Consider the following 12,666-nt stretch of genomic DNA (forward strand, 5'->3'; position numbering starts at 1 on the left):
GCCGTTTGATTCAGGGAGTCTCTGTGTTGCTCGAGGTATACTTACCAGTAATTACACTTTGGCGCCAAACATAAAGTTGACTTACCATCAGTTTCTTGTTGGCAGCTCGGAAAATCGCACTTGAAATAGCTGGTCACTACAGAGGTCTCTGGGAAAACTTCCAGGCCTTCACGAAACAGTTGACATTAGACAGTATTTAGGAAGTGAATCTGTGACTTAACTGGTTCGGCTTCTAACCGTATTCGGAGGGGTTTTGATAGTCCAAAAAGAGTGAAAATAACGATTGTTTGAAAAACAAGTCGGCAATTATTTAAATAATATCGGAGCACATTTGTTCATGCGTGTGTGATTGCGGACTTTGTCAATAAAACACAAAAAGAAAAGTGGTTTATTCCCGATTTCTTAAACTAGGATTTTTTTAAATTATTAGAATATACAATTTTTCAATTTTTTAACGTGCAAAACCGTTCAACATAAAACTAGGTAGTTCTTTTCTAATTTTTCAATTTTTTTTAACGTGCAAAACCGTTTAACATAAAACTAGGTAGTTCTTTTCTAATTTTTCAATTTTTTTTAACGTGCAAAACCGTTCAGCATTTAACTAGGTAGTATTTTCAATTATCCAATTTGCATTATGGAGCTAGCCCATTTGCAGGTGCAGTACCACTCGCTGGATGCTGCACACCTCGCGGATGATGAACTTCATCATGAATTACTCATTCGTAACATCGACATGAGAGATGAATCGCGCAGCAAGCTGGAACGAAAATTGAGAACGAAGATGAAGGCTGAAAGAGAGAATAAAGAATGCATAAAGTACAAATACGACGATATTGACTCGATGAATGAACTAACTGAATGCGATGCGAAGCTACAGACAGTGAAAGTGGTGTTAGAGGGTAGAAAAGTGCTGAAAGCACCAGAAAGAAAGTTTAAATCTAAATTACTACACGTTCTGTTTAGAATGCAGCGATTGAAATCACGTGTGGATTCCGAAGAAGAGTTGAACAGCATAGCAATGATAGCAGGAGAATGTATTAAATTAGTGAACACGTTTTACTCTATTACTTCGCCAATAACAGCAGTGAGAGAGGCTGAGATGAAAATTTTAAATGATAGTTTGAAACAAATTCGTGAGCAATCAGATAAGCAAACTTTAGGAAAGGAGTCAGTTACGGTAGAAAACGCGAGTGAGGATACCAACAAAACACCGAAAATACCCAGATACGCGAAGATAGGCAGACTACTGAAGTTGCAGGCGCGGTAGGATTTACAGTTGAAACAAACAATAAGGAAAAATGGAAGAGCTTTCGCAGGAAAATGTAAAACTGAAGGAAATTGTGAATCAGCTGATTCAGCGGATTCAAGTTTTGAAACTCCGGCAGTTCCAAAGCCTCGCGAGATAGAACAAGCCAAGCAAAGCTCTAGTACGCCAATGGAAAGACGGTCGGTTCAAAATGAGAATGTTGTAGAAGAGAAAGCTAATAATGAGCATGATTTTTATGAATGGGTAAAAACAAAATATGGTTCGATGGAGAGTATATCTGAGAGAAGCAGGCATTCTCAATCCATCAATTTAGATGTTAATGAGAACGCACATCCGAGAGAAGTAGAAAGGCCAAGAAACAATCGATTACCAGTCCATAAATGGTCGGTTAGGTACGATGGAATGGACAACGGGAGAAAACTTAACGAATTCCTAAAAGAAGTGGAATTTAACGCGCGGTCGGAAGGTTTCTCGGATGCGGAACTGTTTGTTTCTGCGCATCATCTTTTACGCGTAAAGCTAGGTCGTGGTTTATGGAGGTCAACGGTAATAACGAATTGCGAACATGGGCTAGTCTAGTTAAAGAATTGAAGAGTGAGTTCCTACCTGTTGATATCGATTACCAATACGAACGCTTAGCCAATGCGCGAAGACAAGGTCCGCGGGAGAAATTTCAGGACTACTATCTAGATATGGTTCGAATCTTTCGTAGTATGTCCAGACAGTGGGATGATGACAGGAAATTTGACGTCTTGTTCCGAAACACCAGGATCGATTGTAGAACAGCAATGTTAGCTGCAAACGTGACTACCATTCCTAGAATGAGAGAGTTTGGTAAAAAGTTTGACTCTATCAACTGGCAAATGTACGCTAGAAAAGACATTCGATTTGAAAGGCCTAAAACAGAAATAGAAGAAGTTAATCAATCACAGTACAGAGGACGAAATGAGTCAGATAATAGGTTCCAATCTAATTACAAAGGAGGGTACCAAGGACGGAATTACAACCATAATTACAAGAAAATGGGCAACCAATATGAACCCACAAAATATAGAAAAGAAGAAGTTAGTATTCACCAGAAATTTCAACCCAAACCTAAATCAACTCCGGTAAATTTTCAACCGCAAGAAAGAAGGCAGGATGAACAAAAACCCAGTTCCAGCGGAACTAGCGCGTTACAAAGGATTGTTAAGGCATACACTCCTATCAAGCGTGGTTTATGTTTAAATTGCCATGATGATGGACATAGTTTTCGGGAATGTCCTGCGGAAAGACACGATTTTGCGAAAATGTGGATTTCCCGGTTTTCCCACACCAATGCCCGTTCTGTCAGTCAAAAAACTTGAAAAAGACTGGTCAGTGAGGCAGAACAGTCTTTTAAATTCGGAAAGTCCTCAGTCTAAATTGTCAAATGATCCAACTGCTATTCTACGTCAGTTAGGCTATTCTAGGATGGATGGCATTCCCGAAAAGCAAGACGAGATTGCCACTTTGCTTGTCAAACTAAGTGGAGACGCCAGGCCATTTACAAGAATAGATATGATGGGAATTGAGCTAATTGGTCTCCTTGACAGTGGAGCTGCACGGACTGTTCTAGGGATAGGTGCGAAGAGAATTATAAAACAATTAAGTCTTAAAATGGAACCCACTTCGGTCACTCTGCAGACAGCCTCTGGAGATGACTTAGAAGTCCTTGGATGTGCTTATATACCAATCACATTCAATGGTACTACAAAAATCTTGCCGGTAATAATTGCTCGAGACTTAACCGTCGGTGTGTACTTGGGTACGACTTTTGGCAAAAGTTTGGCATTAGACCAACAATCCAGGATCTACCAATTGATGCACTAGACGACGGTGTACAAAATGAGTTGGATATTGAGGAAGAATTAACAGACAGTCAAAAGGAGGAATTAGAAAAGGTTAAAAAGGAGTTTCTAGTAGCGATACCAGGCGATTTTGGAAAAACGAGCTTAATAGAACACACGATAGAGATGAAAGAAGAGTATGAGAAGGCAGATCCAATTAGGAAGAACCCGTATCCCTGGAGTCCAGAAATCCAACGGAAGATACATCTGGCGTTGGACAACATGATTCGTGACGGTATTGTAGAGGAATCAGATTCTGACTGGGCGCTACCTGTGGTTCCAGTCAAGAAAAGAGATAGCGAAGACGTTAGGCTGTGCTTAGATGCCAGAAAATTGAATGAACGCACAAAAGGGACGCGTACCCATTGCCACATCAGAACAGAATACTGAGTCAATTGGGAAGAGTTAGGTTTCTTACTACCATTGACCTATCCCAGGCCTTTTGCAAATTCCTTTGTGTCGTGGGTCAAGAAGGTACACAGCATTCTCAATCCCAGGTAGAGGGCTATTCCAATTCACTCGGCTACCGTTTGGATTGGTAAATAGTCCTGCTACGCTGAGTAAATTGATGGATCGTGTGCTGAGCCACGGTGCACTTGAACCAGCAATATTCGTGTATTTGGACGATATTGTAATCGTGAGCCAAACATTCGAAGAGCACATACAAAATTGAAAGACCTAGCGAAGCGTTTGAGGAAGCCAATCTGTGCATTAATTTACAAAAATCCAAATTTTGCTGCCAAGAATTGCCGTACCTTGGGTACATTTTGTCCCAAGAAGGATTGCGGCCTAATCCAGATCGCGTTCAAGCGATCCTTGGATATCAGGTTCCTAAATCGGTAAGACAGCTTCGTCGATTCCTCGGTATGATAAATTATTACCGTAGGTTCATCGCAAACTATAGCGAAATCACGGCACCTCTCACTGACCTATTGAAAAATAAGCCAAAGAGGGTGCAATGGAACGCGGCAGCCGAAAATGCATTTCAGATCATCAAAGAGAAGCTTATCTCTGCTCCTGTGATGACCAGCCCAAATTTTATGCTCCCTTTTACGGTCCAAACGGACGCAAGCGACAACGCTATCGCTGGTGTGCTCACCCAGATACACGACGGAGAGGAAAAGGTCATAGCTTACCACTCCGAGAAGCTCAAAGGAGCTGAATTAAACTACCATGCGGCTGAAAAGGAGGGACTTGCTGCACTGCGCTGCATAGAAAAGTTCCGGGGTTATATAGAGGAACCAAATTCACTTTGGTAACGGACTCTTCTGCCCTTACTTTTATTATGCGAGCGAAGTGGCGGTCATCCTCCAGGCTGAGTCGATGGAGCATCGAACTGCAGCAGTATGACATGGAGATTCGCCATCGTAAGGGAAAAGAGAACATAGTGGCAGATGCGCTCTCCCGATCGATCGAATCGCTTGATGAGGAGCCCGAAGACGGGTGGTACAAAAATTTATTTGATGCTGTAGAAGAGAATCCGGAAAACTATATGGACTTCAAAATAGTAGACGGTCTGCTCTATAAGTTTGTATCGGCCAGATCCGACCTACTGGACTACCATTTCGAATGGAAACAATGTGTGCCCGCTTCAAAACGAACCCACATTATGAAGCAAGAACACGACCAAAATCTCCACATTGGATTTGTTAAATGTGTCGAGAAAATCAAACGCCGGTATTATTGGCCTCACATGAGTGCCGATATAAAAAGGTACATTTCCAAATGCGTATCATGCAAGGAAAATAAGCATTCGACTGTGTCTACCGCTCCCGAAATGGGGAAACAAAGAATTGCCACACGACCATTCCAGCTAATTTGCATGGATTACATTCAATCACTTCCCAGGAGCAAGATGGGCAACACTCACTTATTAGTGGTCATGGACCTGTTTTCTAAGTATTGCCTACTTGCACCTGTGAAAAAGATTTCTAGTGTATCTCTATGCAAAATACTGGAAGAGCAGTGGTTCAGAAAGTTCTGTACTCCGCAAATCGTTAGCACCGATAACGCGACCACATTTTTGTCGAAAGACTTTAAAAATTTACTTGAACGATATGAAGTTCAGCACTGGGCCAATGCGCGACATAGAAGCCAAGCAAATCCCGCTGAACGACTAAACCGAACGATCAATGCTATGATACGATCGTATGTAAAGCAAGATCAAAAGCTTTGGGACACCAGGATCTCTGAGATAGAATTTGTGTTGAATAACACATTCCACTCGACAATTAAATTCAGTCCACATTGCGTTATATTCGGGACAGAAATAATCAGCAAAGGTTCTGAGCATAAGCTACACGAAACCGCTGACATATCAGTAGAGCAGAGAGTGGATAAGTTGAGAGGAGTGAGCAAAAGGATTAGTGAGTTGGTAAAAGATCATCTCCAAAAAGCTCACGTAGATACAAAAAGACGTTACGATCTCCGACATAAACGTTACTCACCGACGTTTGACGTGGGTCGACGAGTCTTCAAGCGGAGCTTCCGCCAATCGTCGGCAGGCAATCAGTTTAATGCCAAGCTCGGACCGCAATACTCGCCTTGCGTCATCCTGCGCAAAATTGGCACCAGTTCGTATGAGGTAGGAGATTCACAGGGGAAATCATTGGGCGTTTTCTCCGCCGCCGATTTAAAAGCTTAGGTACCTAAAACGAATGAAAGTTAAAGTTCTAATCGTCGATAATTTTGGATAGGGAACGAGGAAGAGATTTTGATAAAAATCATCTCGAAATACTCAGCCTTCTTGTCACCTGCCAGAAGTCGACAGACAGTCGAATCCCGGGTAGTAGAAGTAAATATGTACGTAGATGTCGTCAGTTGAGATGTCCAGTGTACGATCATAATTAGTTGCAACGTTGCTCAATAGTAGGCAGTTGTATTTTCGTCATAGTCATTTAGTCGTCGTAATTGTCGAAATGCATGTTTTTTTTCTGTAAACTTAGGAATTTTTTTTAATTAGCATGTTGTAGCAGTCAGTGTTGTGCTGAATCATTATCAGACGATAATGATTGCAATTTTCATGTGAAAACTTTTCACGTGAAAACAGTAGGCGAGTTGTCGCCGGCGACAACTTCTCAAATTATGTACTCAAACGATAATAAACACAAAATTTTCATTCAAACATTAATCTACACTAGAATCAGCTAATTGTCAACAGTCCCGTTATATCTTCTATTTGGCGTTATGGTTTCATGGTAGTAAGGAAAAAGTGTTCAAAATGTAACGGTAAGTGCTTCAAACCAAGATACGATTTTCAAACGATTATTAATCGCTGGCGAGTTTTTATCACTTGATAATTTAAAAGTAAGATCGCGGGTGAGTTTGATCATCCTCGATTTTTTGAAAATTTGATTTTTCCCAACCCTGGTAGCAGTAGTTTAGGTCTTGTTTTAAAATGTTTATTTGGAAGAGTTAGTTGGTCTCGTACGCAATATTGCAAGCAAGTTTTCGTTTGTAATGTATTTGAGCGAAAATTGTGTGTAGGAGATTGTAAAAATGTGAGTAAATTGTGCAGAAGTAATTCCGAAGTGTCGCTGCGTCACTGTATCACAAAAACAAAAGCAAACACTATTCATACCCACCATTCAATACCACGTGGTGCCCCATAGAGAAGCAACTGATGAGCTTCTAGCAGGAAATTAATTACGATCAACTTAGCGAAAAACCAGAACCAATGGATAGATCAATTGGCCAATATTTAATAAAACACTACCCACGATATTAAGGTTTTTCGTAGCCGGCAGATCATAAAAATTTCGTGCTAAAACCACATCGTACTTACCACATGATAACAGCATATTGTCCGTGCCACATTGAACATCTTTTTGACAGTTTTGACAGAACCGAATCACGCACACAAGAGTAAATGATAACGTTATCTCGAATAACGTACTAGAATAAAGTCCGACAACACAAATGAAATAATTCATTATACATTTTGTTTGAATTTATTATTATACAATGCTCCAATTTATTTATTAGTAGTATTTATTACATTTTAATTTGTATGCATGTTGTATTAAAGTTTTTTCCAAGCAATCGGTGAATAATTGGTAAAAATTGCACAGAGGTTGCCAGGTTTAAAAACCTTGGTATTTGTATGCTGGAGACCGGAGTCATAGACGGTGATGGTCAGTAGTAACACATGTTTATGAAACTGAGTTGAGTTGGTAATTACAACAATGATAACTTATGACCCCGTAACTCAATCGCAATGCTATCCAAATTCACACAATTTTACTGTTATTTGTTCTATTTTAATCTAGTACGTCATGGACGAAAAGTTTCTGATCTACAGTCAAAGAAGTTAATACTGTCTCTATGTTGGTTTTTCGTGTTGTGCAGGTTCAGAGGTACGTGTGATCAGTGAAAGCTAGTGAGGTTTGCAGATAAAAAATATTCACTTTGTAAATATTTTTTACCCGAGCTGGGGAGAGTGTAAGTGTTGGTTAGGTTATGTCGAGAGTGTTACCGAGAAATCCGTGTTTAGTGTAGTGTATTTCGTGGAATAAATGTTGTAAATGCAGGTAATACTCGTGTCTCAGTGTATGGTTTTCCCAGTCAGCCCCCTGTAGTAGGCTAGGTCCTAAACCACCACCCTATGCAGCCAACCACCTACTGAAGTACAGTGTCCCACCACCAGAGGACCAAGGAAAAGCCCTTTGGACGGCCCATGAATGGAGTGGCGTAATGTGGCCATTTGGTTGGAAATGAGGTCACTGCCCGAGGACGAGGTCATAGACCTCAATGCATGGTATTACCGTCTCCTGTCCACAGAACTCTTCACTAACGAAAAGTCGTCGACCAAGAAAGTTTGAGTTGGAAAATTAGGAGCTAGCAATTCGAAAGTATTACATAGTGAAAGAGAAAGTGGACAGTGGAATAAAAGTCGGTGCAGTAGACATCAGGTAAACGGTAGTAACCTCGTAGTAGCAAAACCTGAACGCATTATTCCTCCAATTATCAGAACCCCGCCGTTTTTGGACAAAACCAGAAGGCCGCCGTTTAGAGTCCCGAAGAAAGCCGTGGTGTACCGTCCTCGACCAATACCGGCATCGTATCCGCCGAAGGCCAATCCGTCACCATATTGGCAGGTCGAGTGCGCGTCTCCGTCCCGGAAACTACAACGGACGCCCAAGCCACCCCGAAAGACATTGGGACGCCATCGCTAGTCGCCGGCGTTCCTGGATTAGCCGCCATTGAAGAACAGGAAGCAGGAAAGGAAGGGAAGGTGTGGTGGAACTGTGGAAGGAAGTAGGGGCCCCGAAGTAAGGTTAGATTAGCGAATAAGGAAGTGGGAAGGAGAGATTAGAAGGGAAAGAGGTTAGAAAAGAGAAGCCGAATAAAGTGTGTTCTGTTAAAATACTGTGGTTTTCCTATTTGGAGTGCGAGAATTACCTGTCCGCGAGTTTCTGGAGGTGAGCGTGCCGACCCTGAGGCCGTTTGATTCAGGGAGTCTCTGTGTTGCTCGAGGTAAACTTACCAGTAATTACAAAACACACAGCGATAAAAAAGATTTTGACAAAAGTTTTATCCATTACACCTGCATGCAAGGGGGATGTCGAATAAGTTACAGAACATTTGGGAGCTTAAAACATCACATTGTTACAAAACACCCTTTCCCCAACAACCCGGTGAACCACAATACGCCTGGTGAACTACTAATAAGTCAATCTCCAGTTCTTCAAAACAATGTCGATACCGAGCAGCCTCCTGATATTTTAGTACAGAATGACCATGAAGCAGAAATCGAATACCTATTGCACTTCGGAAGCCATAAAGGAATTTGCAGCAATATCTGTTTGTCGGTTAAAAGCAGACTTGTCTTTCACCGACAAAAAGCTGAAGGAAGTGATGGATTTCTGTGAATCTATCGTTGGACAAATCAATACTTTAGTTCGACATAAAGTGTCCGAATTTATAGACCAATACGCACCCCAGATTCCCACAGAACGAATAGTTGAACTGCAAAACAGCATGTGGTTGGATGATATCTTAAAAAAAAGTCAGAACGCATGCTAAACAACGGAATTTCATAAACGAAACAGTAGGAACGATTCCGGAACCTCGTGCCGTCATGCTAAGAGAAAGGACAGGTATCCGATTCGCTATGGGCAAAGAGATATCAATCAAGGTAAATTTTTTTACAACTATTACAATGCCCAAATTATTCGCATATTCCAACATTGATGTTCCATTACGCTATTTATGTAATTTTATGTGAGCTGTTCAGTATCAGTTTGACGTTAGACTTTTCAATTGAGTTGAACAAGTCACTTGAATTGAACGAACGTGTAAACACCACCGCTCAACAACCGAATCTATCATTAAAAATTAATACATACTTAGCTTAAGCTGCTCTATAGTATACCCAAATTTTGATGAATGGTGCTAATTGTAAATTATTAAATTATTAATTAAGAAATTTCTATCCATTTAATTTTTATGGATAATGAATAATGAGTGGGATTTTTGAACTCATATTATCCCAGTATTCTATAAATAGAACAACTGTTTTATACGTTTGGCAAGCAATAATTATTCCATAAGATGGTATGCATAAAGGTGATATTAATTTGATTATTTCGACTATCATATGGGACAGATATGTACGAGCGAGTATGGGCAGAACTATAAATTAACCGAAAAACTATAGTGTGTATTTTATTGTATTTATAGATTAAAGATACATTCCAATACATACCGTTACAGTTTGTTTGGGTGATGAAAAAATTACCATTCGCGGGACAGTTGTTGTTGTAGCTGGTGATACATTGGCGATGCATGAACTGTTTGGGTTGTTAGGACCATCTGCAAGCTATTTTTGAGTGTACAATAACCCGAAATGAATTTCTTGATGATTCTCATTCGAACAATTATCCCTTGCGCGATCGCCAATGGTATGAAGAGAATCTCGGTCGACTACACAACAAACAAATAGCTCCGAAGGATTGTGGACTTAAACCAAACGGGTGTATCCTGAATGAATTACAACAGTTCCATTTGACCAACAACCATTCATTTGATGTAATGCATGATCTAGCGGAAGGAGTGATTCCCATTACAATACAACTAGTTCTTGCACATTACTACAGGGATAAGTCACTAGGATTTTCAATCGTCTTCATTAATCATCGTATAAAAACATTCTACTACGGCTATCGAGACGCAAAAAACAAACCGTCCGCCAACATAACTGCCTCTATGCTACTGCAACCGACAAAGCACAAGATGAGACAAACAGCTCCACAGTATCTATTACTGCTGCAAGCATTTCCATTTCTTTTTAGTCATAAAGTGCCACATGATTGCAAATATATGGAACTAATAGGCGTACTTATCAACATAACGCGAATATCCTTTTCGCCAACTGTTCCGGATTATCTAATAGCAGAACTGAAACATATAAAATTTACGAGAAAAATCAATTGCTGAAAAATCAGCAAAAGAGGACGGGACAGGTCAATTGCTGAAAAATCAGCAAAAGTTTCTCAATGAGCAATTGCTGATATGTCAGTAATCAAAATCAAATTGCTGAAATATCAGCAAAATAGCTGTCATTTTTCGAAATGTAGTTTTGCTGGTTGACAGTAATCTAAGTTGCGCTTTGCTGATAATTCAGAAAACGATCTGTCATATTCGGAAATAATGTTTTGCTGGTTTACAGTGAAAATAAATTTACCTTTGCTGATCTTCCAGCATAAGAACTGTCATGCATCTAAAATAAAATTTGCTGGAATGAACCAGCATTAATTTTTGCTGGAAAAATTGCTGGTTTAACAGCACAAAAAAAACCAGCAAAATTTTGCTGGATTTCAGCGAAAAAAAATTAGTGTGTACCTTATTCTCTTGCAGAGTAGCATCTTTCCATGAGCCAATCTAGTCGTCAGCCATTTTTTTTCTAACACGAGGCTGTATCCATTCAATGTCAGTAGCACTTATCAAAATCAATTTCTTTTAACCCAACTTTTCTCCACAAACTTCCACCTCAGTCGCTAGATACCCTTTTAAGGTGGTTATACAACAAAGCCACAAATCGGCCATCTTGGAAGCCACGTGTTTTTCTAGTGATTTTCCAAGAGCACGAATTGAGAGAACCACAACGCCCATGGGGATGAAACATCCGTAGATTGTTTGCTTACTCATGCTAAACAATCGACTTCAATATCAGCATTGTACGATAATTTTTACGCTAGATTTGAACTTTTGATAATAGCAGTATAAAACCGTGTGGTGAATTTAAAATTCACCATGGCTTGATTGTATAATCACCTTAAACCTGCACTCCATGTACTCAAATAACCACTATCAGAACAATTATTCACCATAACCATTTTTATATAGATTTTCCATTTGAAGAGCAGTTTGATTCCAGATATATTCACACTGATCTCATTTTTTTCGCCATTTTGGATTTGCAAGAATTTCCAACCCCACGACACAATCGCATTTTTAATTCGGAATTTGTTTCCGAGTATCATCTAAAAACTCACCTTCCACTTTATCGCCGAAACCGTAAAACCACAACAATCGAAAAACAAGTTAATCTAGAGATTTATTTTACTCTCGTCGCCAAAAACTGTAGTGTCGGATTGAATAAAGAACAACCGCGTCGCTTCGTAGCTAACAATCAACTCCCCGTTTATTTCATCTTCTTCTCTTCTACTCTACATGTTTACAAGTATATAATGCTTAAGGGTCTGTCTCAATTGGATAATTAAACTGAAATTAATCTTAAAAGTGACATTTCAATAATTATCGAATAACCCTGCTCGCAGAGCAAGATTACTTTTGACAGATATCGAATCATTTTCCATCGATGTCCTATTGGAATTGCTGGGTAGCACTAGCCATTCTTATAACGGGCTGATTTTTTAATTTTCGAGCTGTCACTTTTAAGTTTAATTCTCCAAATGAGACAGACCCTAAGTATATAATGCACTCTACGTATGCATACGTGTATTCTACACCACCCAGCCCTAAACAGTATTCCTCGAAGTTCCAATAACATTTTAGGGTGGCACAATAAGTGGAATACACTTTTGAAACGAGGAAGGCCTCCGTTTTACAGCGTTCCAACATGGTTACCACTGGAAGAAAGAAATGCGACCACTGCAGGCTAAGGCTTTGGTCCGATTCGTGAATCAAAATCGAATTAAACTTAAAAACTTGACAGTTCAAAAATTTCCAAATAACCCTGCTCGCAGAGCAAGATTACTTTTGACAGATATTGAATCATTTTTGATAGATGTTTTGTTGGTCTTGCTGGGTAGCACCTGCCATTCTTATGAGCGGGGGATTTCATAATTTCCGAACTGTCACTTTTAAGTTTAATTCGCTTTTAATTCACGAATCGGACCAAAGCCTAAGTTGCTTCGTGTCTCTGGCCTTACGATCACCTTCGTATACAATGGAGCTAAGGGTCTGTCTCATTTGGAGAATTAAACTTAAAAGTGACAGTTCGAAAATTACAGTTATTATTGAATTATTATCAGCACAGTTTGAGTATAGTTTTGCTTTAATTTTATT

The 12,666-nt window shown here is 39.8% G+C and overlaps 1 long non-coding RNA gene across 3 annotated transcripts; it reads right to left on the reverse strand.

Annotated features, from left to right (window-relative positions):
- Positions 1-411: 411 nt before the first annotated feature.
- LOC134221017 (uncharacterized) lies at positions 412-6,967 on the reverse strand. 3 transcript variants are annotated; one of them, XR_009982168.1, is made up of 5 exons: positions 6,920-6,967; positions 5,889-6,075; positions 5,583-5,783; positions 1,874-2,164; positions 412-788 (listed from the first exon to the last, which is right to left on the reverse strand). It is a non-coding gene; the product is annotated as an uncharacterized LOC134221017 (long non-coding RNA). The 3 variants fall into 3 exon arrangements; XR_009982167.1 differs by having other exon boundaries at positions 419-788; positions 1,874-2,083; positions 5,889-6,068; positions 6,920-6,965; XR_009982166.1 differs by having other exon boundaries at positions 421-788; positions 1,874-2,083.
- Between the last annotated feature and the right edge of the window lie 5,699 nt (positions 6,968-12,666).

Source organism: Armigeres subalbatus, chromosome 3 (genome assembly GCF_024139115.2).
Source record: "Armigeres subalbatus isolate Guangzhou_Male chromosome 3, GZ_Asu_2, whole genome shotgun sequence".
Lineage (NCBI taxonomy): Eukaryota > Metazoa > Arthropoda > Insecta > Diptera > Culicidae > Armigeres > Armigeres subalbatus.